The 25,022-nt window shown below is 40.7% G+C and overlaps 1 long non-coding RNA gene across 2 annotated transcripts in view; it reads left to right on the forward strand.

Annotated features, from left to right (window-relative positions):
• LOC147030474 (uncharacterized) overlaps positions 1-22,362 on the forward strand; it is a 57,502-nt gene extending 35,140 nt beyond the window's left edge. For both annotated transcript variants that reach the window (XR_015056387.1, XR_015056386.1), the window contains 2 exons: positions 14,719-14,853; positions 18,966-22,362. This is a non-coding gene — a long non-coding RNA (uncharacterized LOC147030474). The remainder of the gene's footprint in view (positions 1-14,718; positions 14,854-18,965) is intronic.
• Positions 22,363-25,022: the final 2,660 nt, after the last annotated feature.

Here is a 25,022-nt window from a genome sequence, read left to right on the forward strand (position 1 = left end):
GGTCTATTAACATCCACTGGGGGACGCGGTCAAGTGTAAATATCCCATGAAAAGTGTCGTTAAGGCTTAGAGTAGGAATGTAAAGTATAAGTGTTGTGTTTTTTTTTGTGGAACCTTTTGTTTCCCCTCCCCAGATCACTGGAAGAGTGTTGGGCAAGAGCGATGATCCAGAGGATGGAGTGCAACTTCGCTCAGTGCTCTCAAGTGATAAAATAAAATAAAATAATAATAATAATAAAAAAATGAATGATTGTTAAGGCGAGGATAAGGCCATAAGGGGGTAGTACATTAAGCAGGATAGGTAAGTTAGCTGCAGCTTGCTGCCCATTGCCCCTCCTACTTTATTTCGTTAGGTTAATTAGGTGTGAGTCAGTCTTAACAGCCTTAACAGTAAGTGTTAAGGCTGGTACGGTAGCGCCTGTGATATACCTTGCAGGTGCTGCGGTACCAGAGGAGGGGGCAGTGTTACGTTTGAGGGGGGGGGTATGCATTCAAAGGGTAATTAGGATGTTTAATTAGTTATGCCATGCTGTTCGAGTTTACCAGGATCTCGATGTAATAAGTAGCAATTCAGTGGTGATAAGTTGTCTAGTAAATGTCCATTTATTCAAGGGGGAAATGATAATTGTCACGTAATTAGATAGGGATACGGGATAGGGTAAGTGTGTCTGCGTAAACCCCTTTTGGTATTCTCTGGAGGCTTGCCGTGACGTCACAGGACAGTGCTGCGGATGGCTCCGCCCCATGATCACAATTGGCGAAGGCAACGGCGCAGGGCCAATAAAACGGCTCGATTGGAAGTGACGAGGACGGGAGGATAAAAAGGTTCTGTTCGGGGAAAAGGTGAAGAGGAAGAAGATCGGTACCGAAAGACTGTTTTGGTGGAAGCTGTTGTGCTGGGAGCGTGCTTGTTGTTGCGCTGATTCGGCGCTGGTTTCATCGTGTCTTGTAGCCTTGCTGAGCCTCGTGCCTCACCTTGGTTGGCTCTGGAGTTCTGCTGGCTCGGAGTACGGGGTCGAATGGCGGGCGGACCTGCCTCCCTCTCCTGCTCGCAATTTGGCGCCAGAACTGGTTCCCTGGCGGCTGTGAGCGGACTTGGGCCAAGACAAGGAGGTCGACAGCACCACGGTTTCTCCTGCCCCCCTGACGAGAGCAACGCCAGCTCGTCCGCCACGAATCCAGGGACTGTTGCGTCCACACCACGGTCCAGCCTGACCACCAGGAATAGCTACGTTGTGTGTGTGTGTGTGTGTGTGTGTGTGTGTGTGTGTGTGTGTGTGTGTGTGTGTGTGTGTGTGTGTGTGTGTGTGTGTGTGTGTGTACCTGGCGCCTTTGAGGGTTTGAGATTTGTATATTCATTGGAATTGTCTGTGTTTTCCCCACGCCCGATCCCACACCATCCCATCGATCGCCCCGGATCCCTCTTCTTGCCGAGTCTTGTTATTTCTGGTTAGAGGAATAAACGTTATCAACTCAGTGAAAAGCGACTCGTGCCACCTTCCTCGTCCCGTTTGCGGTAGAGCGATTCGAACCGCCATCTTTAGGTTATAAATAAATAAACCGCCTCCATCGTTTCGGCTCATTCTACGTTGGCGGGACTGTTCAAGTCCCGTGAACGCCACAATATATATATATATATATATATATATATATATATATATATATATACATACATACATACATACATACATACATACATACACACACACACACACACACACACACACACGAATTTACATAGATATACCTTTATATACATATACATACTGTATATATGTGTATATATGTATATATATGTATATATATATATATATATATATATATATATATATATATATATATATATATATATATATATATATATATATACATATACATATACATATACATACATATTGTTACGGTTGTGGAAATTCAAAGAACACCATTCAAGTTCCCCGAAAATCATTAATGTCGATAAGTGTGTGTCCAGATTAAATTTCCCCACCGATGCCTAAAGGGAATTATTCGTGTGCCAGGCTGTGAACCTTTGAGGTCGTGTTATTCTTTCCTCTCGTTATTTTAATCAACATCTCCTCACCACCTCCGCCACAACCACCGACATCTTACCACCTTCGCCACAACGAACAACATCTCCTCACCTTCATCTCCACAAACGCCGCCATCTTTTCCCCAACAAACAACATCAACAAACGAACAACGTCTCCTCACCTTCATCTCCACAAACGCCGCCGTCTTTTCCCCAACAAACAACATCAACAAACGAACAACGTCTCCTCACCTTCATCTCCACAAACGCCGCCGTCTTTTCCCCAACAAACAACATCAACAAACGAACAACGTCTCCTCACCTTCATCTCCACAAACGCCACCGTCTTTTCGCCAGCAACGGCATCCACAGGCGAACGGCATCTCCGCCAACAGACACGGGGACTCCCTCGTTGGAGCGAAAGCCGTTGATTTCTACCACATCCACGTTTGACGGCGAGATCGGATCAGTGACAAAAGGGGCGGAGCCAGCAGGGAGTGAAGGGTCACAGGTGAAAGACCAAACACCCCCCCCCCCTCCGAACCCAATAAAAGGCCGGGCTGAAACCCCGGCAGTGGGGTTCGTACGGAGTGGAGCTCGGAGTGGAGGTCGGGGCTGAGTTGAGTCGGCAGTCTGGAGTCTGGAGTCTGCAGTTCGGAGTTGGAAGCCTGGAGTCCAGCCAATCCTGCAGTGCCGTGCAGAATTGTGGGTCGGTGGAGACAGCCAGACAGAAGTCGCCAGCCAGCGACATAACGGTCCGAGATGATCGGGCCTCGGGACGGTCCGAGCGACGCTGAGGAGTGAGCGGGCTCTTAAGAGAGCATCAACTCTAAAAGAGCAAGGCCCGTTCGCTCCTCTGAGGCATCGTCGGCTGGGCCCGATCGACCAGGCCGCACTGCAAGGCCTGGACCAACCGAGTCGCCATTACACCAGCTGCCGTGCTGATGATGAAACATCGAGGGTCGCCCAGCGAGTTAGCACGAGGGTGGCAGGTAACCTGCACGGTCTCGCGGAGCTCCTTCGGTCTTCACAGCTCCGCGGAACATTAAAGGCCTGCGGGCCTGTTCTTTCTTTTTCTTTCCTGGGGTTTTTTTTTGCATGGAAGTCTGTGGCGCCTTGTCCGATAAGTAGAATTGTGGTTAAGTGCATGTACAGAATAAATAGACAACGGCTGTAGGTTTTTCTTGCTCGCGTCTTCTCCCCTACCCCCATTCATTGCATTGCTTGTATGCATATGTGTAAAATAAATGTCCCCTTTGTTTGAATATTCACCTGGTCGTTGCGTCTTTTCCTTCATTGAGCTGCCGTAATTGCGTTCGGAATAATAGCTGGTTTTAATAGCCGATAAGATAATCGGGTCCGACGGGGCTTGGCGATAATAAACTGCTCGGCAATCGCAAACGGAGCGAGCTGCTGACAGCGGCTCGTGTCCGTACGGGTCCCGTTGAGGTGTAAATCCCCGATATTTCTGTCTGCGTGAATAATTTGGTACATCGACAAATCGGCAATCAACCCTGACGCGCATGGGCAGAAGAGCTGGCTGATTTATGGTGTGATTAACAACACCCGTAGCTGGGTTTCGGCGTTGATCCGAAAAGCTGCGACTGGATTGCTATGTTCGGTGGGCGAGCGCGGCTGAAATTAGCTACAAGCGGTCGCCCGCACGCCGGGGTGGCGAGATCCACAACTATATATATATATATATATATATATATATATACATATATATATATATATATATATATATATATATATATATATATACATACATTCATATATACAGATATACATTCATATATACATCGATATATATATATATCAGTCGACTTGGCGGAAGTCGGCAGCGTGTTACTCGTCACTTCGCCAAAGTCGGCAGCGTCAAAAAGTCCCGAATGTATCTCATGTTAAATCCCTTGGAATAAAGGGTCATCCCTCTTTAAGTCGTCATCTCTAAGTCGTCACTTCGTCTTAGTCGTCAGATGTTGTCCGTTCCCGCGTAATGGAAACTCAAGTAAATTACCACTCCGAACTCGTCACACAGAACTGCTGCCTCATGAGAAGCCCGATTTCATGGAATCGTGATGCTTGCTCATTGGTTTACACCGCCAGTGATAGGCTATTTCTAACTGCGTACACACGTTGATCACACTGCAGGCAGGACGATGGCGACAAAGCGTAAGCTCACAACTAAAACCAACCAAGAAAAATACGACATTATCCAGTTTTGCGAGGCAAAGCCATTGATGAAGAAAACAGCCATAGCTGAGAAGTTGGACATCAAACGGCAGACATTGAACGATATCTTGAAGAATAAGGGCAAGATATTTGGACAAGTGGAGAAGATCGCGAGGCCGGTGGTAAGTGTGAAACGCGTGAAATATGTGTCCTTTGAAGATGTCGATGACGCGCTCATCATCTGGTTTCGGCAAATGTCGGCTCAGCCAAATATTCGGTTGGACGGTGAAATGTTGCTGTTGAAAGCAAGTAAGTTTGCTGCGGACCTCGGGCATGATGATGCCAAGACCTTGCCGATGCACTGGATAGACAGATTCAAAGTGAGGAGGGGAATCGGCAAGATCAAGAAGTACGGCGAATCAGGCAGCGTGGATTCGGCAGTGGTGCACGACTGGAAGGATGGCAAATTGAAAGACATCTTGGAAAGGTATCAGCCTCAGGACGTGTACAATGCCGATGAGACTGGGCTTTTCTGGCAGATGCTGCCAGAAAAGTCTCTGTGGTTCGTTGGTCAATCCCATCATGGTGAGAAGCAGGTGAAGTTGTTGTCTTACAGTTGTTCATCATCTTTACTTTTGAGAAACTGATTCATGAATTCCATCATTGCTTGATCACTTTCCAACTCACCAATGAACCCCCACCTATGCCCCGAGGATTGTGTTTTCCTTTTGGTACAATAGCCGGCTCTCACACAGACGTGTCCAGGCCACGCGCGACTTCATCCTTCACCCCACACTCATCATGAATGTTCGCATACGCGTAAGTCGTCACTTTTTTTCTCGGTCCGGAGGGTGACGACTTTCGCAGAGTCAACTGTGTGTGTATATGTGTATATATATATGTATATATATATATATATATATATATATATATATATATATATATATATATATATATACATATACATATACATACAAATACATAGTGGCCTGAAAGTCACTTTACTGTTCCCAGTGAAGCATTGTTCTTGAACTCTTTTAAAATACAGATTTTATCGTGCAGTACTTGCAATAATTAGTCATTGTATCTGTATGTGCTCCATCATTCTTCTGAGTCAGTGTTTCCGCATACCATAGCAGGCGAGGGGCGAGGGCAGAGGGGAAGGGACGGAGGGAAGTGCGAGAAATTTATCAGGGGTAAAGTAGCTTTCGGGCTACCCTGTATATACATATATGTATATATATATATATATATATATATATATATATATATATATATATATATATATATATATATATATATATATATATATATATATATATATATATATACATATACATATATATATATATATATATATATATATATATATATATATATATATATATATATATATATATATATACATACATATCGGTAAACATATGTACACATATATATTTTTTGTGTACATTATATATATATATATATATATGTATATATATATATATACATATACATACATATATATACATATATATATACATATATATATATACATATATATACATATACATACATATATATACATATATATATATACATACATATACATACATATATAAAAACATCTACATATTATTTCTGTTATCCGTGTTATTTGACGTATCTCTTCCAAAACTGCTTGACGGATTGTCACCATTTTCGGCATGCGGGTGCTCTGTGGTCTCATGAACAGCATGGGCTCTGTGAGATCGCGCCAGACGGACAGGTTTGGGAATTTTGGCCGATTTTCCAATTTTTACGTTCGTTTGCATGGCGACGTGTGACGTCACCGCTGAGAGGCATAATTCCGTCATGACATCATCGGTCATTCGCTGACGTCATTACGTCGATATTCCCATTCGGTCACCATCGCTGAACTGTTGTCCGGTAAGTGCTGCCATCTATCCAAAAAATATGAACTCGAGTGAGGGAGTACTCATTGCATCAAATACTGAACATAAACACAACTGACAATAAATAGTATAGCTCAGAACATCAGCAATGGTTGTCATGTTTCAAAAATCTTCTACATATTATTTTTGTTCACGTCTGCGTGTAATTTGACGTATCTCCTCCAAAACTGCTGGACGGATTGTCGCCATTTTCGGCATACGGGTGCTATGTGGTCTCATGAACAGCATGGGCTCTGTGAGATCGTGCCAGATGGACACGTTTGGGAATTTGGGGCGATTTTCTAATTTTTACATTCGTTTGCATGGGGACGTGTGACGTCACCACTGAGAGGCGTACTTCCGTCATGACATCATCGGTCATTTGCTGTCACCATACATCTGTCGTCGACAGACCGTCCCCACCGAGAGGCGTAATGCCACTCCAAGAAAACAGCGTCTGCAATGGAAAACCCTCCGCTGCACATGCTGACTTCCTCAGAAGGTGAATTTGACACAAAAAATGTAACAAGAAACATTGTATTTAAAGTAAAGATTTATTTTAAAAAAACATTATTTCTGTGAACGTCTGCATGTAATTTGACGTTTCTCAACCGCCATCGTTATCTGTGTTGTGTCTTGCGTGATCTTCAAATTAAAGCGTCCAGCGGTGTTCGATCGTCGGATGTGTGCCAAAAAGTGCCGTTGATTGAAATTTGCATTCTGATTCTCGGTCACCCTCCACTGCTCCTGTTCAGTCTTGGGCTAGGCCTATATCATGTTAAACTTGCCCCATCAGACGCCAACCTTCCAGTCACAATGCAGAGGATGCAATTTCCACTTATACTCGTATACTCGATGACCATAAACAAATCCCAGGGCCAAACATTTGACAAACTCGGAATTTACCTCCCAGCCCCTGTGTTCTCCCAAGGCCAACTGCATGTTGCATTTTCACGTGCAAGAGGTTACTTCTATATATCTATCAAAGTGGATAATAATTCCTCACAAGGACTATTCAGCAACAAGACACTCACCCAAAATGTCATCCACAGGGAGGTCCTTCAGAAAACTAAGAACAGGTAACCACAGTGCATCAATCCCTAATGACACTCTCCCCAGCTTCCCATAACATCAACTATTATGCCTCATCCACCTTTTGCCACCCATTCCACTCTGTGCGGAGCACGTGTATATGCTAGTGTGTGTATATATATATATATATATATATATATATATATATATATATATATATATATATATATATATATATATATATATATATATTGTTCGTCTTTCGGCTGCTCCCGTTAGGGGTCGCCACAGCGGATCATCCGTTATGTATATGTGTATATATATATATGTATATGTGTATATGTATATGTATATATGTATATATGTATATATATATATATATATATATATATATATATATGTATATGTGTATATGATTCCGGGCTGCCCTACACCCTCTCATAGCGCGGCCCATGCAGAGCTCCCGTCTTCAAGCGATCCTCCGAGTAGCCGGATTACTGGCGCACGCCACTACGCCCGGTCTATATATATATATATATATATATATATATATATATATATATATATATATATATATATATATATATATATATATATATATATATATATATGTATATATATATATATATATATATATGTATATATATATATATATATATATATATATGTATGTATATATATATCTTCTTCTTTCGGCTGTTCCCGTTAGGGGTCGCCACAGCGGATCATCCGTATGATCCGCATAGTGATTTGGCACATGTTTTACGCCGGATGCCCTTCCTGACACAACCTTGTTCACTTCTTATGACACAGGGATATGGTACACCTATTTTAACCGGGGTAAACACCGGCCCAGTACACTGGTACTCACTTCGCCGACCTCGAAAGGATGACAGGCTGAGTCAACCCCCTGGTGTATTAATTCAGTGGCCCAACGGGGCTTGAACTCAGGACCTTTTGGATCCCAAGCCGCTGCCCGAACCACTGCGCCAACACCAGGCTCGTATGTATGTATGTACGTATATATATATATATATATATATATATATATATATATATGTATATATATATATATATATATATATATATATATATGTATATATATACATGCATACATACATACATACATACATACATACATACATACATACATATATCTTCTTCTTTCGGCTACTCCCGTTAGGGGTTGCCACAGCAGATCATCCGTCTCCATTTCGCTCTATCCTCCACATCTTTCCTTGACACTCCAACCACCTGCATGTCCGCCCTCACCGCATCCATGAACCTTTTCTTTGGCCTTCCTCTTCTCCTCCAACCTGGTGGCTCCATCCTCAGCATCCTTCTCCCGATATACTGCGCTTTCCTCCTGTGCACATGTCCAAACCATCTCAATCTCGCCTTTCTCACTTTGTCTCCAAACCGTCCTACCTGCGCTGTCCCACTAATATACTCATTCCTTATCCTGTCCATTCTCGTCCCTCCCAACGAGAATCGCAGAATCTTTAACTTTGCCACCTCCAGCTCCGCTTCCTGTCTTTTTGTCAGTGCCACCGCCTCCAAACCATACAACATAGCTGGTCTCACTACCGTCTTATATACTTTCCCCTTCACTCTTGCAGCTACCCTTCTGTCACAAATCACTCCTGCAACTCTTCTCCACCCACTCCATCCTGCCTGCACTCTCTTTATCAATTCTCAACCACACTCCGTTACTTTGGACCAGCGTTTCTCAACCTTTTTACCCTTGTGGAACCCTTGAAATAGTTTTCATGTCTCAGGGAACCCCTACATAAAAATTATTATATACCATTATTAATATCTTTTATATATTTTTTTATCTTTTATATTTTTATCGTTGCTCACGTGGTAAATATAATATTTTTTTTTTCCGGATACCTTGTTTCAGGATAAAATGACCCCCTTTTTGTCAAATTTATTGGCAATGAAAACAAAAATACTGCTCGTTTATGAGACCTCACACCGAGGTTTTATTTCACACAAAAAAAAATTGTTTTTTTTTGTTTTAAAACGTCATTTTTGAAAGTGTTTGTCAACTCCGAGTCTCTTTGACAATTAAAAAACACACCTCATGTAACTTGATCAACAAAACTTCAGCAAATAAAGCTGAAGCAATAAAGGTAAACAAAAGAACAAACCTAGAGAGAGACTGAGACTGAGACTGAGACTGAGACTGAGACTGAGACTGAGACTGAGACTGAGACTGAGACTGAGACTGAGACTGAGACTTCGCGCTGGGAAGCAGAGAGAAGATAGATGGACACCGAGCATGCGTCCCGTCATTGAGTAAGTCACTCAATGATACACGAATCCGCCGCATACAGGACGTCCACTAACCAGTGAGGGCGGTTTCACACTGGCGCCATATAGACATCGTTAAATACATTCCCTATGGTTGTTATAATTGTAAACAATATAAGAGGTTGAAGCCTCTATTATAATAACCAAGGAGTTTCCAACAATATGCCGTATGTGAATAGTAAAATTACGAATATTAAATCAAACAAAAACTACTCAAAAATACATTAGCCTCTTTGTTACTTAACCCCAAAAACCCATTAGCCCAAAAAAACAGCATAATTTTTTGTTAAATAAATGAGTGGTAAAGTCCCAACTGGGGTATATGTTCATCAAATCAATCTTCATAAACTATCATCTTGTGTTCAAAATGAAAAGCCTTGTATTTTTAACGTTAATACAATTCAGAGAAAAGGAGCAGCAAGAATTGATGTTTTGCTCACAAGAGAACAGGTTAAAATCCTGAACGATACTGGCTCACTTAAAATGAAAATGTCAAAACCAATGTTGAAAAAATATTCAAGAGAGATGAGTGGAGGAATTCTCCCATTTCTAATTCCTTTAGTTGCTGGTTTAAGTGCGGTTGGAGCATTGACGGGTGGTATTTCAACAGCGGTGGAAGCTTCCAACGAAAGGAAGGCTCAACTCCGGGCTCAAAAATAATTGGAAAGACATAACAAAGAGTTGGAGAAACAAATTAGTGGAAGTGGTGCAAATGTAGATTTTGCTGAAAAACTTGAAAGTCTGCCTGATAAAGCAAGATTGTTCGTTGGAGATATGCTTTCTTCTATCACACAAGCAGGTGTAAAATTAACTAAAAGGGGTAATGGATTATATATTTCTTATAAATAAATGAGCATTGATGAGTGGTTTAAAGAATTTGGAAAGAATACAACATCAAATTTACAACTTGTCAAATATTGTAAGAAATTAAAAATTCATCATGTGGTTATTTGTATGAGAGATGAATTGACAAATGTGCCTAAACATACAATGAATATTATTATGGACTTCGAAGATAATAATGGGAATGGTTCTCATTGTGTTTGTATTTTTAATAGTCAAGATAAATATTATTTTGATAGTTTTGGTCTTCCACCACCTGTTGAAGTCATAAAATTCTTACAGAATGGTGTTAATCAAACATTTCAAGTCCAAAAATTAAATTCCAAGTGTTGTGGTCAATTATGTCTATATGTGTTATTTCAACTCAACAAAAAGAAAAAAAATTATGACATTATTTTTAATCTAATAGAAATGACTTATGTTCGTAAAGATGGTTCTATCTTTGGTGTATCCCAAGAACTGGATATTGATTTATCAAATTATTACACAAAGGCGCAGGCTGAACAGAAATATAGTATAACAAAAGATATTGATATGAAAAATGCTTATAAATTAATAAATTATCCAAGCCCGACTGACGCGAATGACTTGGTGAGATTAAGTGATTTATCACAATATATATCCTGAAATAAAACGGCCGTGTATTCCAAAGATACAGAAGTGTTGATTTTATCTCCGGTTCATACCGAATTCACAGTTCCAATTAAAATATTTTTTTTTATAAAGAAGGGCGTATTGTTTTATGAGAATCGAACAATGGGGGTATGATATGAATGATTTAGGGTATAATTGGTCATTTAAAATTGACCTAGAAGACCTGGAACAATTAAATCAGTCTCGTAAGGAAGAATATTATCCACTTGGTATGGAGTCTTCTTCATCATGAAGTTTTGTGGAGCCACGATTCGTAAACAACAAATAAAAGAATTTAATAAGGGTAAATATAATAATGGTTTTGCCCGAGTTTATATCATGAAAACAGAAAAAAACAGGATTATAGATAATAAGTAAGGAAATACAAAATGATTTAACTATGGGAAGATGGGGAGGTGTTTCGTGTCATAATATTATTCTGTCATATATTTCTAATACATAAATGACAGCAAGAAGGCTTCAAGAAAATTATCATTTCTGTGTCCAAGCATACCTTCAAGAAAAGGGTATTCGGTATTTTAATAAATATGTTCTACAACATAAGAATGATGCATTTTCAATAAAAGATTGGCTTTATACTGATGTTGTTAAACCGACAACTTGAGATTTAATTAAAATGTTAAATAATGAAAAAATTATAAAGTTAAGAAAACGTAAGGCTCTGAGAAATTCAGAAGAAATTTTATTGGCTTCCTGTTGTAAAAAATTATTTTGGATAGAGGAATAACAAGAAATCCTGATGAATATATGTATGATATTCTATGGGGTGGAAGTGATTCAAGGATAGTAAGGGACGAGGAAGGAGTTGAAGAAACTGAGACAGAAGAAGAGAGGGAAAAGGAGAAGATAGAGGGAGGAAAGGGAGAGGAGAGAGAGAAGAGAGAGAAGGAGGAAAGAGAAAAGAGAGAGAAGGAGGAGAGGGAGGAAAGAGAGAATAAATAAATATGAAAATATGGAAACCAGTGAGATTAAAAAAAGATTGGGTGTATTGCAGAAAATAAATAAATCTCAACGTACCGAGGAGGAAAACAAAGAATTGACAAGTCTATTAGAAATATTTTCGACAAGACTATTGACATCAATTTCAAGGGAAAGATATTGACGTTAATTAAAGTTTTTCATTATTTTCTTAAATAAATGGAGGAGAGAGTGAAGACATTTCTGAGGATTCTTTATGTTTTAAAAGTTAAGATTCAAATGTGCATGTTGCAAACTAAAAAGGTTTTTGCACTCTGTCGGAATTTTTCTCATAAATAAGTGAGTTATTGTGTCAAATGTAAAAAGAAAACTCACACTAAAAATATCTCGTATTTTAAAAGTAAAAATAATAGGGTTATACAAAAAGGTACATGTTCGGTGTGTGGTTCAAAAAAGAGTCAATTTATCTCCAAACACAAACGTGGAGGAGATATACAAAAGTTTTTATCAGGAAGTAAATTTACAACCACTGGAATACCAGGGGAATTACATCTACCAGGGTATTCTTTCTGTGGTCCAGGCACAAACTTGGATAAAAGTTTGATGAGGCAGACAATCCTAAACCATGGAGTAAACCCATCAATAGGGTTGATGAAGTGTGCATGAGGCACGATATTGATTATGGGAATACCACAACTTTGGAAGAAAAGCATGAAGCTGAGAGAGAAATGTTGTATAATTTGTCTCTGATACAAAATCCAACCATGAGAGAAAAAGTTGATAGTTTCATGAAGAATATGATGATCAGGACTAAACTGAAACTTGGGCTTGGAAATTCAAAAAACTTATAGGCTCTAATGATGTCATTACGATTGAAGAACAAATAGCTGATGAATTACATAAACCAATATTTACAAAGTTTCATAGAAGGAAGGTTTATTCCAAGTAAGTTGATTATATCTGGTCTGCTGATTTGATTGAACTGAATAATGATAAGGAGTACAAGTATGCTTTAACTGTTATTGATTTGAGGAGTAGATATGCGTGGGTTGTCCCTTTAAAAAACAAAACAGGTAAAACTCTTATGTTTGCCTTTCAACAGATATTTAATAGAAGTAAGAGAAAACCTAAAAAATTGTGGACTGATGAGGGGAGAGTTTTATAACAAGACATTTATGAATTTTCTAAAAAATAACATATATTTCTAATACATAAATATACAGTACATTATACAGTACCTTGAATGAAGGAAAAGGCGTTGTTATTGAGCGCTTTAATCGCACTTTAAAAGAGAGACTACATAAAAAATTCACACAACTCGGTTCTCAACAATGGTCATCTTTTATTCAGGATATTGTAGATAAGTATATAATGATAAGATAAGAATACGAAACCATCAGAAACATTGACAAAATTAAAATATGAAAAAGAGATTAATATCAGACAACCTAAGTTCAAAGTTGGTGATATCGTAAGAATATTTAGGTGGAAATCTCATTTTGAAAAAGGTTATACAAAGCGATGGACAAATGAACTTTTTTAAATTGTTGATGTTATAGATACAGTTCCTTGGACTTATAAGGTACATGATTTAGAAGGGGAAGAGATTTTAGGTTCATTTTATTCACACGAATTACAAAAGACAAAACTAAGCAGATAATATTCATGGGAGCAATAGATTGGCGCTTCACTCCCCTCGACTATACACCTTTATGGACAATCGAGGACCAAGTCCGAGGTGTATAACATGTGGCATCTGCCGAGGGTTAAATTCAAAAATATATATAATGTGTGTCAAGGGGGATGTTCTTCGATCTGTGAACCCCAAACACAGAATCCTCAACTGAAGTCAGTCAAGGCTTAGCTTTTGTTTGTTGGTGTGTGTGCAATGGGGGACGTTCTTTGATCTGTGAACCCCAAAACACAGAATCCTCAACTGAATAGTCAGTCAAGGCTTAACTTTTGCTTGTTTGTTGGTGTGTGTGTGTGTGTGTGTGTGTGTGTGTGTGTGTGTGTGTGTGTGTGTGTGTGTGTGTGTGTGTGTGTGTGTGTGTGTGTGTGTGTGTGTGTGTGTGTGTGTGTGTGTGTGTGTGTGAGATAATATAACAGGGGGCATAATCAACCCCATCCCGAACCCACCCTTACCCTCGCATGCAAAATCACAACCCCAACGCAAACCCACCCTAACCCTCACATTCAAAATCTCAATCCCAACCCTCACCCACCCTAACCCTCACATTCAAAATTTCAACCCCAACGCAAACCCACCTGAACCCTCACATTCAAAATCTCAACCCCAACGCAAACCTGTCCTCACCCTCACATTTAAAATCTCAACCCAAACCCAACCCTCGCCCAACACAATATCTTTTTTTTCAATACGTATTTCAACAATATATATATATATATATATAATTTTTTTAATGTTTTTTTTTTCTCTTCCTCCAATTCTGTCTATTAAGGCTTTCATGTTTGATGAAGTAGAAAGGGGGAGTAAGAACCCTCCTGCATCTTCTTCCCAGAACTAACAATAAATATATATATATATATATATATATATATATATATATATATATATATATATATATATATATATATATATATATATATATATATATATATATATATATATATATATCTCGGTGTTGGCGCAGTGGTTAGGGCAGCGCAGTGGTTAGGGTTAGGTTAGTCGTTAAATATATATATATATATATATATATATATATATATATATATATATATATATTTCTTCTTGCAATTCTGTCTTCTAAGGCTTTCAGGTTTGATGAAGTGGAAAGGGGGAGTAAGAACTTTCCTGTACTTTCTTCGCAGAACTTTCTTGATTTTGCTCTTATCAAGCACCATCCAACAAGGAACCACATCGATCGGTTGAGATTCCCAAGAGGACTCTTGGTAGAAACCACATTTCAAGTCTCCAAGATAAACCCAACTTTCCAAGTTTCCAAGGTATAACCACTTTCCTGTTGAGTTTCCAAGATATGTATCGCATTGTGAGTTATCAAGCCAGAACCCACATTTCAATTCTCCAAAATAAAACCAACTTACAAAGTCTCCAATGAATAACTCATTTCCTGATTTTTTTTTCAAAATTTGTGAGTCTCCAAGGTAGGCTCCATATTTAGAACCATCTTGGCAGAACCCTTTTCCCGAGTCTCCAAGGTAGTTATTTAAACCATCAAAGCAGAACTCATTTTCTGATTTTTTTTTTTTTCAAAATTTGTGAGGTCTCCAAGGTTGGTTTCATATTTAAAACCACCAAGGATAACTCATTTACTGATTTTGAAAAAAAAAATTGAGTCTCCAAGGTTGGCTCCATATTTAGAACCATCTTGGCAGAACCCTTTTCCCGAGTCTCCAAGGTAGTTATTTAAACAATCAAGGCAGAACTCATTTACTGATTTTTAAAAAATTTGTGAGTCTCTGAGGTAAAACTTATATTCTGGTTCATCAAGGTATAACTTGTTCAGTGGGTATTGTCGTGATAACTCACAATGAGTACCATTGATGTAAAACTCTTTTTCAGGATTTTGCGGGTCTCCAAGGTATAACTCTTTGGTTGGGTCATCAAGGTCGAGCTCATTCTGTGGGTCTTGGTCGCTCACAAGGTCTTCAACCAAACCAACAATTTTGCCCAAGTTGTGGCAAAAGCAGTATTTTCATTTCGTATTTCTGATACAATTTCCTGTGAGAGAAAATAATAATGTATTAATTAAGTGATTTAATTATTAAATGATTATATGCTTAAATCAAACTCTGAAAATAGGAAAATAAAATCTTACCTCAAAAGATGAGGTTTGAATCCAGTTCATCAACTTGAAGGTTTAGTTCCAGACAAGTAGTAGAACTCCAAGGAACTCCAAAGTCATCCCAATCAAGCTCAGCACAGCAGTCCATTCTCAGTAAAAGTAATAATATGTTTAAATTCAGTCTGGGTTTCAAGTCTTTAAATAGAAAGACTGGTGGGTGTGGTTTCCTTTGGAAATTCTGTAAAATTATTTGGAAAAGAGATTAACTGGAAATGATGTAAGAGTCGGTGGTCCCACAAAAGTGGGCGAGGCTTAAGAAAAGTGATCGGAGCTTAGGAAAAGTGGGCGTGGCTTTAAAAGGGGCGTGACTTATGGAAAGTGGGCGTGGCTTCTGCAAAAATAATCTGAGGCTCAGGAAGTAGTCAAACAAGAGCATAAGATAAGATAAGTCAAATAAGAGAAGTTTATCATTTTATCTCTGCTCAACAAAGATATTTAGACCAAGAACTGAGTTCCAAAATAATATTTGTGAACAGACTCGATGGTAATGAATGTTATTGGAAAATTAATTTATTACCTGAAGTAAAACATGGACAAATATTCATTTTTTCACTCTTTCAATGGAGTGATATATAATATAAGAGAAATGCTGTTTTAATCAGTGTCTCAATGGGACAGAGATCTTAATTATAATCCCAATTTAGGTCAGTCCCTTAAGTTAGTCCCAATTTAACATTGGGGGGGGGGTTGAAGGGTGGAGGAGGGGAAGGGGGCATAGATTAAACTCCTGGTTTGAGCTTTTGAGTCTTGAGACAGAGAGTTTTTTTCAATTCATTTGTATTATCCCAGTCTCCTATTTAGGGGTTTAGGGGTGAAATAAGAGAGTTCCCCCCCCCCCCATTCATTTGCATGGGAGAGGGGAAAATGGGGAGAAAATCGGAATCCTGTTTCGAGCTTTTTAACCTTAAATCAGAGTTTCCCCCTTTTCCCCCATTCATTTGAATGACTGCACTCGAAACCCCATTAATCTACTACTGTCATACTCCATTGCATTTTGTTGGATTTCTTGTGATGTCACAAAGAAGAATTTGATCCCTCCTATATTCTTCTCTGCCCACTGGAACATCTCTTCAGCTGTCAGAATCTGATTCTGTCGAGTGACCAGCAAACTTGCCCTTGCAACAAGGCGCTTCACAGTTGCTCCAATCCCATCACATTACTCCATCTTGTGGTGTATGTCATAAGGAATGACTTCAAATAGAGAAATGCAGGACATGTTTTTAAAATTAAAACCCAAGCATATGTTTGGATTATCATTACAAGAATTTATTTTTGAATCAAAAATGTACTTATAATTCTTAATTTATGAGAAGAATAATCTAAGTTGTTACATAACCTCAGTTAATGCCCCCTGCATATTCACCATTTTTGGTCAAAGTGGCATTTTCAACTTCCTTCAGATAGAAATATATGCATTTATCAGGCATTCTGATAACAGATCCTTAAATTTCATATGCCAGTTTATAAATATCTGGAGTATCACTTTGCTTGAGTGTTCAGTTTCAGATTTATAAGCTCATGAATATGAAAAAAATGAATAATTAAAAAAAACGTGCATGTAAATAAAAATTTATTTTAATATGAAGCCATGGGCCTTAGATAAAATTATTCGGTCAGTAGACACATCTTATATGAGGCAATCTTTAGAAAAAAAATTAAGATCCTAAACCCCTTGCCACATGGTCAAACCACGGGACAAAATTGGTCCATTTTAGAGCCCTCGGAGGCAAGGGCTTATGGTAAAACTTTTATAATTCATCACCTAACTGTATTATCCCAACAAAAATGTATCTATGGAGAGATAATGACCCTAGAATCACTGTGTTATGAGGAAAAAATTCTAATAGTCCATGAGCCAGGTGGCCGATTTTGAGGTTTTGGTATCAAGCGACTGAATAAACGCCGTTGTGATTTTTGGGTGGCCTCATGTCTCAAGTATTCAAAAAGTTGAGCGGACCTTTCAGATCAGTAGCTTAATACCCCTATGGCGGCCATTTTTAAAGATGGCCGCCATATTTTTTGAAATTCATATAAGCAAGTTTAGAGTACAATTAGTCAACTTTGGGTTAAGGTAGACAGACTTGTGAGTGCTCATTTTGTTTGTTAGAACCTGCTGAATCTTGTGATATGTGGATTGTTTAGTTTTCTGCGTTTCTGAGCTCGGCATTGAACTTTGTATGTGAAAATTATGACTATTTTGTCACATTTCATCAAAATATGCAGAGAACTTCCCTCACTACATCGTTAAAACTATTGTTCTGGTGATAATTTTACTTTGGTTGAGTCGATATGGTTCTTCTGAATCTATAGAATGTGTAGTATAACCCATGTGAGGCCATTATTCCACTGAAAATGGATATATTTTGGAAATTCATTTCGGTGTATTGACTGAATTTGGGGTAGGGGTAGTCGCAGTTCATAATGAAGTCCACTCCCCATGTATCAAAAGTTTACTCAGATTGGTATTTTACTTCAAAATATCCACTTTTAACAAGGTTTGCACATTTTTCTAAATTTGCTTTAACCCTTTAAGACCGAAAATATCCCGCAAATACGTTTTTTTAATAGCCTGTGAATAAGTAATTGCACGCGTACTCAGTCAGAAAATGACAAAGAATAATCCCACAGGTATAAAAGTAGTCATCAGTTAGTTACAAGAATAACCATGGATTTCCTATTGTCTGTTTTGAAAATTCAGAGTTCTTTCTGGGACCCCCTGTACTTCTTAATTCACCGTGCTGCCACCATGTGGAAACACAGCAAAACGAATTGTTTGACATAACTGTACATTTCCTTCACTGGGATAAGGGAGAAGATTCTCATTGATTTTCATTTATCTATCTGTTATGTTCATTACATGATCCCAAAGTTTTTCACAAGTTAGTATCATCTTTTACTCATCAACCCCCCCATCCATTACCATATAGAGGCCTAGAGAAGTGCACACTCACAATGTTACAGTGGTCCTATAGAAGTACACAACATGATATACATACATACAAACATGGTGCTGCTCTTGTAGATGCAAATGCTTAGAGCCTGGGGTAGGGGGAGCACAGTCCCATCACTCACTTGCCTATGATCCCATTCTTCATTAAAAACTGCAAGGGGAAAATCCCTTTTTCAGATGTTTGCAATTTGGGGTTTTCAATCCGGCTGGTGTACCATTTTCGAAGTTAAAAAGGAAGCGATTAACCAACTACTGTGGAACACATTGTGGCCTATAATTCAGTTGATGTTCTATCTTTTCAGGTCCCATTTTGAAAATTTCAAAAAGAAGACAGAGCCATACGTCATGACCGATTCTGAGGAAGACTGCAGGAAAACGAAGCGCCCAAGAGTCGAAAAAGCCAAATGTGCAATATGTAAGGAAGAATGTTTTGTGGATGAACTTGTTAAACTTAAAGACATTGCATCTTGGCAAAGACTCTAAGAAATTGCGAAGATAAGACATATTGAACCTATTTTGAGGATTGCTGATGCCAATCCTCCATCCGCACCGGATATCCGTTATCATAAGAAATGCAGACAGACTAACGCATGTTAAAAATCTGAGAAAAATTCAGGGTGATCTTGGTAACTTGAGTAGTGAGCCGAGTTCTGTTCAGCGGAGGTCTTCACGCAAGTCCACAGATGCTGCGGACAAATCACGTGTCTATCCAGAAGTATGCATCTTCTGCGAGAAAAAGACAAAGTACATTCAAGGTCACACAAGGGAACCGCTCATTCAGTCCTCAGAACTAAGGGCTGATGAAACGGTACATGATGCCGCAATTAGGAGATGTGATGAAAGAATCATTGCCCTCACATCCCGTGACATTGTTGCTGCTGAAGGGCACTACCATGCCACCTGCTATAGGCGTTACACAGTCAACTCAAAACGAGACCAATCAACGGCACCAAAGACCGCATCGCAGTCTGCAGCGGGCGACGATGGCTATGCCAACGCTGCGGGAGTCGCACTGGAGAAGTTATATTCGTATGTGCGTTGTAACATATTGTTCAATCCTCGCCTGGTTTCCCTGGTAGAAATCACAGCAAAATTGGAATTGTTTTTCATTGAACAGGGTGTTGAAATTAGAGCGTCTACAAAAAAGAATTTACGCAGAAATCTTGAGGCTGAATTCGGTGACACCTTGCACTTTTTTGAAACAGATCACAGTGTTTCTTAGACCACATAACCTTAAAACCGATGACATTGCATCTGAAGTTATTCGTTTAGAAAAGTGAATTCAGCTGTACAACCAAGGACAAGACTGTGTCCAGTTGATTGAAAATGTTGCAATCATACTCAGGGATAGCATCAAGGGTAGCATACAAGAACCAAATGTGGCCTCCGCACCCCGAAGAACTGGACAAATCATACATTGAATTGCCAGTGTCTTATGACATTTTTGAAGGTGCTCCTGGGGGGTACACAGTGCGACGCATCTGACCAAATCTCTCGGCTGTCATGGTCATTTGCGCAAGATATCCTGAATGCTGTGACAAATGTGCAGGTTGTCACACCTAAGCATGTCCTGTTAGCTTATGTTGTGAAAACATTGACAGGTAATGTGGAAGTCATCAGGACCCTCAATCGGCTTGGTCACTGTTTTTCCTATATCCGACTCCAAGAAATTGATACAGCATTATGCGTTGAGAAAGTTAGTCGAGGTGATGGTGGCATTCCCAAAGAAATTCATCCTGGTGTCCCAACTGTTTTAGCCTTTGACAACATTGACAGGAGGGAAGAGACACTGAGCGGAGAAGGAACAACACATCGTGTTAACGGTATTGTGATGCAGCTTGTGTCTTCAACCTGTGCTCCGCAGAGGCAAGATGAGCCAATCGTTTTTAAGCAGGAGAAAAGAAGAACAATTGAGACAGTTGGTGATTGTCTGCCATTGTATGTAGCAGGCCAGAGAATGGTTCCACCCCCACTAAACACCCCAACTTTGTCAATGCCATTCATAGATGCATCCGCAAGTGCTCACCAGCGAAATTACATTTGGCTTCTTGTGCGGATGCATGATATTCACAACCAGATCATACCATCATGGACTGGATTCAATATCCAGACAAGGGACAATTTCAGTATCCAAGGACACCGTTGGTTACCTGCCAACAATCAATGCCCCACCTTCAGATCTTTCAACTGTGCAAGAGATTCTGTGCAAATCAGTGTCCATTTGCCAGTCATTAGAACTTGACAAAATATGTGTGGTAATGGACCAAGCTTTGTATGCCAAAGCTACAGAGATAGCTTGGAAACACCAGTTGAAATTCGAACGTATTGCCTTGATGATGGGAAATTTTCATGTCATCTGCAATTTACTGGGCATAATTGGAAAGCTGTTTGGATCTGCTGGACTGCGTGATCTAGTGGTTGAATCGGGGATAATAGCAGAAGGGTCAATTGAGAAAGTCTTATTGGGTCAGCAATACAACCGAGCTGTGCATCTTCATAAAATCGTTTATGAAGGGATGATGCGACACGTTTGGTCAGGGTTTTTAGAGTGGTTAGACAACAGCCACCATGATGATCTTCACACGCTTGATGAAACCTTTCGATGTGTGGCTGATCTCCACGAAAATATGTGCTCTGTTACACTTGAATCACTTGAGCAAGACATGTCTTGCCAAAGGATACTTCATCTTTTTGAGGTATACTTGGGTGTTCTGCATAATGATAGAGGTCCTGTTTCCGCATTCTGGATGACGTACATTGATCTGGTGGAAATATTAATTGGTCTGATCAGAGCCGACCGTGAAGGCGATTGGTATCTTCACCGAGCATGTATTCGGAAGATGATTCCATGGTGTTTTGCAATGGACAAAACCAATTACTCGCGCTATCTTCCAGTTCACTACGATCAGATGATGATGCTCAATTCTGTTTGCCCTGATCTTCACCAACATTTTCTCAATGGGGGGTTTTCTGTTCAGCGCAGCAGTGGAAACTCATTCGGGAAAATTGCTGAAGACCAAACCCTTGAGGAAACAAAATAAAGACACACAAACTTCAGGTGGAACCAGAGGGTTCAGCATGAAGCATGGGACCATGTCTCGGTACTACCTCACTGCAGAGCAATAGAGCAGAAGCCTTACTTCAACTCAGGGAGCTAATTTTCATCCAAAGTTTCTCAGGACATCAGGATCTGCAAAGATCTCGCATCAGTAAAGATGAAGCGGACGTAAAGGCTGTGCAGCAAATGCTAGAGAGTAACTGGATGAATCCATTTGACGAGGGATATTCCGATCTGGTGAGCATTTCTACTAGGCTCATCGCTCCACCCGATGTCTGCAAGGACTTGCTCAGTGCACAGGAGAAGGAGGAGGAGGCGTTTATGCGGTTTACTTTGAAATTGGAAAGTGGAGAAGGTTTCTATGAACCTATAAAGAGACTGAAGCTGAAAACATTTGCTGACCTACAGAAAGTAACAACTGTGAAAACACGAGACAAAGAGGTAGTCCTGAAAGCAGACAACCGGCTCTTTTTTTTTTTTGTATACCTTGGTCGAGGCTCGTATGAGAGCTAACACACAACTCACAGCAAGGAGGCATGAGACAAGAGGGGCGGGAGTGGAAGGGACAAAACAGTGGGGAACAGACACATTAGGTGAACTGTGGAAGGGAGAGGGATGGGGATGGGACGGGGAACATGGCGAAGAGAAGATGGACATTTCAGGGACTTTCAGGAAGGAAAGCAGGAAAAATGAAGGAAGAGGGCTTGGGTGGATTATCGGGGGTAGAAAAGATCGAGGATTTGGATGGGGGAAGATAAGAGGTGGTGGTGAACAGCTGTTTTGAAAGCCTGGAGGGAAGAATGGGAAAGAATAGAGTGAGGAAGTTTATTCCAAAGGCGGGAAAAAGAGGAATGAAAGAGTGAAGATGAGCAGTGATTCGTGATTTTGGTAGTTTTACCAGAAGGGGGGTTGTTGGCGGACCTTGAGCACCCTGTGGAAATGTGGTGGGGACAAATCGCAGAGAGAGCAGGGGGGGCAAGGCTGGAGAGGAGTCGGTAGAAGACAGAAAGACCACCGACCAACCTGCGGTGATTGAGTGAGAGGCCCAAAGACTCAGCTTCATTGCGGGAGATGCCGATGATCTTAAATGCCCTGGTTTCGACAGCGTGAAGCCGAGAAAGGTGGGAGGCAGGAGCACCAGTCCAGAGGGGAGAGCAGTACTCCATCAGGCTACGGACAAAAGCTTTGTAAGTGGTCAGGAGCTCAAGAGGGCCGAGGAAGGACTGAGCACGACGGAGGATTCCCAGTCGGCGACTGGCTTTTGAGGCGAGGTTGGAAATGTGACTTTCCCAGGAAAGGTCATGGCAGATAGTGAGACCTAGAAGCTTGAAAGAAAAGACTTCTTCCAGAGGATTGTTGAGAAAGTGGATGGGGGGTTTTGGAAACGGTCCTTTCGAAGAGACATAGTGAGAGTGTGAGATTTGTCTGGATTGAAAGACATGTTCCACGTGTTGGACCAGTTTGTGATTTTATCCAGATCTGCAGTGAGCGAAGAAGCTGCTGCTTGCCGGTCTGAGGGATGACAGATGGTACGGCAGAGGGTGGAGTCGTCGGCAAAGAGAAATAGAGGATTTTCCAGAGAGTCCGAGAGATCATTGATGAAAACCAGAAAAAGAACAGGGCCCAGAACGCTACCTTGAGGAACTCCAGCCTGCACAGGAAGAGGGGATGAAAGAACTCCATTTAGGGCCACACGTTGACTGCGACAGGAGAGGAAGTCTGCGAGCCATGAGTGGAGATGGCCTTGAATACCATGGGAAGAGAGTTTGATGAGTAGGGCAGGGTGCCAGACTGTGTCAAAAGCACGTGATATATCCAGGGATGCGGCTCGGATTTCCTGTCTGGCATTGAGGACCTCCATCCATTGATGGGAGAGCAGAAGCAGCATATCCAGGGTAGAGTGACCTGGTCTGAAACCAAATTGATGATTGGAAATCAAGCCATTGGAGAAGAGGAAGGATTTCATATCTGAGGCGATGATGGATTCCATCACCTTGCTGATGATTGGGAGAAGGCTGATTGGTCTGTAGTTATAGGGATCTGTTTTTGCACCTTTTTTATGCAGGGCAGTGATGTTAGCAGATTTCCAAGCAGATGGCAGATGACCTTGGGCAAATGAGAGGGTGAATAGAACAGAGAGAGGGTGAGCAAGAGCAGAAGAGCAGGCTTTGAGGACACGTGGGCTGATGCCGTCTGGACCGGTTGCAGAATCTGACTCGAGGTTTGAAAGCAAGCTCTCCACCTTGTCAGGAGAAAAGGATACAGAGTCCAGGGACAGTTGGGTGCGACTGGGTAAAGTGGGTAGAGATAGTGATGGGTTTAGGACACAAGATTTAGCTGCAAACACCGAGTTTAGACATTCAGCTTTATCACGTGTGGAATCAGCAGTGCGGCCATTTGAGGTAAGGGAGGGGATGGAGGGGGAACATACACCAGAAACAGATTTGATTAAACGCCACCAGGATTTTAAGGAGGGAGAGAGGTTTGAGAGTTCAGACTTGAGATGAGAAAGATGTTGTTTTCTGGCTCTCCTGAGGGTAGATACACACTTGTTCCGAGCTTTGTGGAAAGAACTGAGATTGCCCTCAGTTGGGTTTGCTTTCCATGAGGCAAAGGCAAGTTGTTTCAGGACAACTGCCTCGCCACAAGCTTCAGTAAACCAAGGGCGGGAGGAAGGGTAAGACAACTGAACACGAGAGGGGATAAATCTGTGCATGAGGGAGAGCAAGTTTCTTTGAAAGAATTCCCAGGATGAGTTGATGTTTGAGAAAGTAGTGATAGGAGACCAGTCTGTAAGTTTGATGGCTGCTCGGAGACCCTGCCAGTCGGCTTGAGTGAAATGCCAGACTCGACGGCGGTGAGGTGGTTCTCTGATAACAGCCAGGGAGATGTCCACTTTGACAAGGACGTAGTCAGAAGAACCAATTGGAGCGAAGGAAGAGCAGCAGATATTGTCAGGGAAATTTGTCAAAATCAGATCCAGAAGAGATGGAGTACCATTGGTTGAGATCCGGGTCGGGAAGTTGACCGATTGAGTCAGTCCCAATGAGTCGCAGAAAGCTTTTGCTGAGGTGCCATGGCAGGTGAGAGAGGTACCCACACCGAGCCAACTGGCATGATGACAATTGAAGTCACCACATAAGAGGAAGAGAGAGTTTGGATGAGAAGATAGAAGATGGTCCATGTTTTCGGATAGTGAGGTGTAGATGGAGTCATCACTGTTCGGTGGACGGTACAGTACACATATAAACATGAGGTGGGAGTGGAGGGGAAGCCGAAGCCAGAGGTATTCCTGGGGGTG

Source organism: Eptatretus burgeri, chromosome 3 (genome assembly GCF_056783735.1).
Source record: "Eptatretus burgeri isolate ZD-2024b chromosome 3, Ebu_testis_v1, whole genome shotgun sequence".
NCBI classification, from domain to species: domain Eukaryota; kingdom Metazoa; phylum Chordata; class Myxini; order Myxiniformes; family Myxinidae; genus Eptatretus; species Eptatretus burgeri.